This window comes from Lynx canadensis, chromosome C1 (genome assembly GCF_007474595.2).
Source record: "Lynx canadensis isolate LIC74 chromosome C1, mLynCan4.pri.v2, whole genome shotgun sequence".
Taxonomy (NCBI): domain Eukaryota; kingdom Metazoa; phylum Chordata; class Mammalia; order Carnivora; family Felidae; genus Lynx; species Lynx canadensis.
In genome coordinates, this window is record NC_044310.1 from 69,950,270 (window position 1) to 69,957,597 (window position 7,328).

The following is a 7,328-nucleotide window of genomic DNA, read 5'->3' on the forward strand; positions in this document are numbered from 1 at the left end:
TCAATTTTTTTAAGGAAAGAAAGTACAAATATGGCCCCTTTCTAGGCAAAAAAAAAAAAAGGACAACCTTCATATTAACCATTCTGGTTATGGACATCTTGTCTAAGCTGTAGGAAACAAAAGAGAAAGGGAACTGAAGCCTCTTCATTATTTAGATGGAAAAACATGACTCTAGGTTATATCAAGACCATCCTTTATGAGGATCCTCCATGGGAGCCCACACACAGGATAAATACTGGCAAATGGCATGCAGGAAGTAGAATCTGTTAGATAAATTGTCTGTAGGTGAGGCTTCAGTGATAGAGGTTCCTCTTTCCTCCGTGCAGGGAAGACACCTGCATTTGTAGAGCAGCTCTTCGGTGCTGCTGCCCTCCATTAAAGCTACCGGAGCAGCAACGGCGGTGAGAAAGAACTGGTAGGTGAGTAATAAGGAAAAGAGGATGAATTGGGTGGGTTCCCCCTGAAACTGAGCTTGAACGCCCAGACCAGCACCTTATTTTAGGTGAAAGCAGGAATCAGAAGCTGATAAATTCACTTGACTCTTGGAGAGGAAATGGAATCATCGATCACTTTTTTAACTGCAAAATCTATTGAAAATAGACCCAACAGTCGGTCTCAGAGGTGCTCATGATTAGTTTTTGAGAATTCAGGAATCCTGCTGTCTTCGCATGCCTGAAAAAGATAAAATGCTGTTTGCTTGTGAGTTACATAATGTATTATCTGAAAGCATGCTGAAAATACAAAATGCTATCCAAATGTTAGCTAGTATCTTTTCGTTGTTGTATTTTCTTTCTTGATGAAAGCAGTACCAGTTTGCAAATTTAAGTGAAAAAGCTAAATCTAACCCTCAGAGGCTGGCTGCTGTTCACGGAATGATTGGGTGGAGGCATTTGAATCCTAAATGGTCCAAAGAGGGCCAATTATCATTCGATGAGTATCCTAAGCATTAGTATTATTCATCAGACAGGTTCATCTGTAGATCTTAAAAAACTCTGCCAAATAAGTACCATTAACCTGGCCTCTCTGGATGGGATCTCAGGAGGAGATCTCAAGACATAAAGAGTTGAAGAGACTCAACTTCAGACGTAGAACAAGTTGGGGGTCAGGCATGTGAATCAAACTAAGCCACTGACCTACCAACTAGACTCTGCTTTGCCTCAGAAGCTGGGTACCCGAGAGACCCTTGAAAGCAAATAAGGTGCTAACAGCCATTAATTAATTTAAGGGTGGGTCCTAGTTTAAAGGGAAGGTGCTGGCTTTTTTATTAGCAGAAGGAATGTTTTTAATTGGATTTGATAATAACGCCCTCTGAGCCATATAAACCCGGAACCGTTCTTTCGCTATAAATTTAAAATTCCAGACTTGAGTTGCCAAGGAGAAAGGACAATAATACTACTCTCTTCCCTAAAGGGAAAGCCGAGGCTAAAGTAAAAGAGAATCCTGGAGAGGCTAATTTTGGAGTAGGAGTTGGGTAAGGACCTGGGGTTGGATGTAATTTGCTTAGAGGCTAGGGGGAGTCACAGCCCAAACCCTCCCCTCCCCCAACACTAAGGACCAGACCCACACTTCTGATGAGTTGCAAATGTTTTATAAAGCTTTCTTCTTTTTTTCTTTTAGGATAAGCTTCCTGTCTCATAAAAAAAAAAAAAAATCCCCACAAACTTTTAGCTCTCTTTTAAGCAAACTGTCTGTATGCTGTAATTAAGTTTCATTTTTTCACATTGACTCCACCGGATGGAGGGTGCCATAAATCATATGAACAAATGTTCAGCTAAAATCCTCTCTGTAAGCATCATAATTTAAGTGAATTCATTCTCAGTTCATCTCTTGGAGACATGATCTCATAGCATCTGTTCTGGACAAACATAGCCATCTTTATTACCTGGGAAAACAGCAGTGAGTTTATCCCAGCTTACTTTGGATAGGCCCTTTCCTCATTCATTCATTCATTCATTCAGTGTGTGTGCGTGTATGTGTGTGTGTGTGTGTGTGTCTGTCTGTCTGTCTGTCTGTCTGATTAAACAACAACAACAACAACAACAACAACAACAGTGTGGATCAGTTATTGCTTTCCTGAGAAATCACCCCTTTGTTCATGTGTCTGGACACTCACCTAATCAGTGATACATAATCAAATTGCTCTGCCCCTTCTCTGGGCCACATTTACCACTAGCAATGTAGAAAGTTTTGGCTCTTGTCTCCAGGGGGTTCTTCCTTGTGATCTCCTTGTTGTTAGGCAGAATTTCATGAGGGCAGGAGCAAGGTATATAACCTTGCGTGGTAGGAGAATCAGTCCATGATTTTGTTGTGCCCTGTTTTAATTAGTTTGTATTATGAGCACTATCTTAAGATGAAAAATATACTGCACATTGTTGCAGCTTGAGTTGTCAAAAACAGCAGGAGCTATTTGGCCTTAGTTTCTACATACTTTAAATGCCACTGGAATGTGACCCCATGGAAACACAGCTACTTTTACCCACCAGTTGCCAAGGCTCACTTGGTATTGTTGGTCCACATATTGTTATTGTGATTCAGGTGTGAACTAAGACACCTTAACACACTCTGGTCTTACCACTCTCTATTACCTTCCTCTTCACTCTTGTAGATGTTGAGTTTTTAGTTCATAACCTAGGCTGAGACAGGTCTCCTTTGATTCGAGTGTAAGGCTGTGACAGCAACATTTTTCCAAGTACAAAAATGGTATGTAGATCAATTTTCATCTGAGAGAACTCGTTAGGGGATCGAAATACTGAACCAGGATCATCAAAGACTTTGAGAAGCTAGAATGTTGGGCTTACTAACAAGATGGATTTCAACAGGGATAAATGTGAAGGCCTTCATTTATGCTCAATAGACCAGCTGCATAAATACAGAATGAAGGAGGGATGGCTTCAAGATAGTCATGCGTGTGTTTTTAAAAGATATAGGCTTTTTAGGTGACAGCAAGACCAACGTGGGTTAATCGTATAGGATGTGGCTGCAAAAACGTCTTTTAACAATTTGAGAAGACAACTCTAGAAGTGTGGAATCCGGATCAAGGGAATGATGTGTCTGTGTGCCATACTGTTTATTCTTTAAGAAAGGCATTACACAACTGGATTTCATCTGAGAAGTAAGCTGAATGGAAGGGAATTTGAAACTATTTCCTGTAAGTAGCAGCTGAAGAAACATGAAATATTACCCTGATGAGGAAAAGACTTGAAGGATCTATGATTGTTTTCCTCAAATATTTCAAAGGCTCCCTTTGGAAGAAGAACCATCTAGTTCGCTACTGACCAAGAAAGAGAATCGTACTCAGTCTATAGGGTCCTTGCAGAAGCTCATTCCAGTGCTAGCTTTGGTAGCACATACACTAAAATTGGAACGATACAGAGAAGATTAGCATGGCCCCTGCACAAGGATGACACACAAATTCGTGAAGCATTCCATATTTAAAAGAAGAAGAAGAAGAAGAAGAAGAAGAAGAAGAAGCTCATACCAAGTTTTTTATTTGTACTTAAGAAGTCAGTATGGAAATGTACGATCATTTGTTTCATTTAAAGATTATCTCTTTATTGATCAATTTGATAAATTCTTTAACTACATTATCTTGCTTTCTTCTGGTAGGGCAGGCATACAGAGTGAGGCCTAAATGATCCAGAGTGCTACATGTGTAGGGAAGTTGTAAGTGACAGCTAGAGAAAAGGGTAAGGTCCAAAGCAGAGTGTATGGAATGAAACTCTTTCAGGCTGAGTTTTATTTTGTAGGTAATGCAGACAACTAAGGAGAGAGAAGAAGTGTATCACAATGGTCCAGAAGCAGAAAGGACTTTATGAGTCCTTATGGGTGGAACATCAGCTTAGACACGTTAGGACTGATGTGGGAAATATTTCCAGGTTGACTCAACCAAGAATTCAGTCTAGGTATTTTTCAGTCTACAGGAAATCTACTGTTAAGTAGACGCATGGCAAGGGACTGGAAAAGCAGTCCACAAAAAGAGATAGCTAGGTCTCCACAGCCCCCACCTGTTTAATTTACTTAAACTTCTGGGGCATGGATTGAAATATCTGCTTTCAACTTATTTGGGTGCCATGTAGCCATAGAATGAGCCAATGACGATGGAACTGACACTATTTGCAAAACTCTGGCTCTCCTTGACCTTGGGCACACATGTAAAATATATTTACTTAGAACATTTCCCCCCTCTTTAAGGTGAGAACAATCCACATGTCTACTACTAGTTCCTCAGCACAAGTATAAAAAGATAGAGATGATAGGTAGGTTAAGGTATGGCAGCCCTTTTGTTCTTTTATGCTTTCCAGACTTGATGAATAAGGAGGACCCTCTCATCCATCCATGTTTTTTTAATAACCAGTGCTCTGTTTCTTATGCTGTGCTTCACCCTAAAGCTGCTCTGGGTGGTGATGGTGGTGGTGAAAATTTAAGACATTTATAACAGATACTTACACAACATAGGTTATTATGACTACAATTGCTACTATTTTTATGATTCCTGATCCTATGGTAATCCAGGGGGTAGTTAATAACTCCCTTGGTGAAAACTGTTTACCCATAAACACTTTCATGAAGGCTGAGTAGCAATTAAGGTAATGGTTCTGGTGTAGGTAAAGGTAAATGACCTCGTTAAGGCCCCGGCCTAAATGGTACCCTGGTGACCTGAGAATGCTAGTAAGCAGCAGTTTAGTCACATTGAGTACTTTATTCAACACATCTCAAGCCCTCTGTCATTATTGTTTGCTTACCATCCTTCACAGTGTGACACGGGAATACTGGGTTTGGGTTGAGAGAGTGTGTGCACGTCGATGTGCCCAGAGAATTTGAACTGTTGGCCAGAAACAGTACATCTTGAACTGCAAGTTCACTTACTTGGGTGACAGTCATCTCCTATGTTCTCAAGAGTCGGCAGCATTAATCTTGGCTTAACCACATTCAAATCCTATAATCGTTTATCCACTGATTCGTTTCAGCCAATGTCATAAATCCATCTAAATCCTTTACCTATGGAGAGAAAGAGCAAACCCTGAAAAGAATTATTCACTTGACTAGCCTGCTGGTGCTATCATAAAACGCTGCTTAATTATTTCTAACACTACAACATTTAATGGATCTCCATTATGGGACTCCTAATCCTTTACTCTCTGTGTGTGGTGGGCTCTTTGACAAGAACATGGCATCCTCTAAGATGCCCAAAGTAGTTATCATTTAGTGCCAACAAAGTGGCCACTGCTGCATAGGACCACGCCTGTATTGCCTTCTTTTCAGTGAAGAACTACCGTGCTGTTCACACAGATATTTCTACAAATGTCCAAAGGCCAGGACATATTAAACAATAGGATCTTAAACAATAGAACATGGTTCACCAGAAATTAGTAATTAAGCAAACCATAGTCTATGCGACGATTCAAGCCACATAATTATCTAACCCTCTGAGTTGAAAACATGAGCAAATTTTTAATGCCACCTCTGCCATCTCTAGGACCAGAGTATAGGTTATAGTTTTCAACATCCCACAAAAGGGAGAATTTAGCCTGGCAGAGGCAGATGGATCAGAAGGGGCTCTGAGTTGTCTTCATCAGTCACAGGGAGGAGACAGCAGTTCTGTCCATAGGTTCTAGCAGGTGTAAAAACAATGGCATGGATACACTGTGTGTGTGTGTGTGTGTGTGTGTGTGTGTGTTCACACATAAATGTATGGTGCTCACGTGCATTTCATCAGGCTTCCCAGAGGAAAGTCCAGTGGGTGGTGGAGCTGGCTGAGTATAGCCATGACTCCTATTAAAATCACGGTAATGGGGGTGGGGGGAGCGCCTGGGTGGCTCAGTCGGTTAAGCGTCTGACTTCAGCTCAGGTCACAATCTCGCGGTCCGTGAGTTCGAGCTCCACGTCGGGCTCTGGGCTGATGGCTCAGAGCCTGGAGCCTGCTTCCGATTCTGTGTCTCCCTCTCTCTCTGCCCTCCCCCATTCATGCTCTGTCTCTCTCTGTCTCAAAAATAAATAAACATTAAAAAAAATTTTATAAAATCACGGCAATGGGGCGCCTGGGTGGCTCACTTGGCTGGATATCCAACTCTTGATTTTGGCTCGGGTCATGATTGCACGGTTCATGAGTTCGAGCTCCACGTTGGGCTCTTCACTGACAGTGCAGAGCCTGCTTGAGATTCTCTCCCTCTCTCTGCCCCTCCCCCAATCTCATGTGCTCTTGCTCAAAATAAATAAACTTTTTTTTAAAAGTCATGGTAATGGTCTGGCTGTCAGGGGCTGCAGTGTATGTTCATGAGCAGCCCACCCATTCTCTCAGTCTTTCACAAAAAACAATGCATTGCTTACAATTCATACACAGCATTTTCTCTAACGTCATACTCGACACTGTGACAAATTGTTTCATTTTTTCTTATGACCTAGGACCTAGAGGCTTCAGCTAATTCAGGAAACAATCTGGTGACCAAAAAGAATTTTCTCAGGAAAACTTTGCAATGCTATAATTCTTCAAAGAGTCAGCAACTTAAATGAGAAAAGCATACATTTTCAATTAAGATTCAGATTTTGTGTAATATCACCCTTTAAACATCAAAATAGAAATGGCTAACCAAAGCCATGTCAAAATCATAAGAAAGAGGAAAGAAGCAACACAGATTCCAGAAGCCAGCGTGTCTGTTCCAGATGGCATACTTTGAGTCTGAAAATTCATTAACAGATCGGCAGTGTTGTTTTTTGCGTTTTGTTTCATTTTTAATATTCCGCACAGGTGGCTTGATTTGTCTGTCCACAATGGGATTACAACCACTGAGTCAGGAAAGAACTCAGCCTTGAATGCATCACCCATGCCACCTGCCTGGCAGCTTCCAGAACTAAAGAGCAGCAGGTCAGGGGTTCAGGGAAATTTGAGATTTGCAGGGACCATGGCAAGAGGGAAACAGTCCCTATTCCTTCCTATAGCCCTGAGTGCTGCCAGCTGGATTAGGTACTCCCAGCATGGAGGAGGCCCAACCAGTCTCTCCTATTTTCCATGACACAGTTGTTCGCTTAATCCTCCTTTTGGACTGCCTAATCCTCAGTTAACCACTAGTTAAGGACGTCACTACCTCCTGGAATGGGGAGGAGACCAAAGCACAGAGCACTTGATACATTTCAAGGCAGCCAGGGACTGATCTGAGAAAGCTACCTCTCTAGCAGAAAAAAAGTCCACATACACAAAAGGATGGCCAAATAAGCAAACATTTCTATTATGTGCCTATATAATTATGCATATATACTCTGTTTGGAAAACTTAGAAAGCAGGAAGACATTTTTACTTTGGGAGTCAAGAAGGAAAAAATGCTCAGCAGTGC

At 41.5% G+C, this 7,328-nt stretch overlaps 1 non-coding gene across 1 annotated transcript; it reads left to right on the plus strand.

Moving 5' to 3' along the window:
• The first annotated feature begins 3,328 nt into the window (after positions 1-3,328).
• Positions 3,329-3,435, plus strand: LOC115522505. The gene has a single exon (XR_003971411.1). It is a non-coding gene; the product is annotated as a U6 spliceosomal RNA (small nuclear RNA).
• Positions 3,436-7,328: the final 3,893 nt, after the last annotated feature.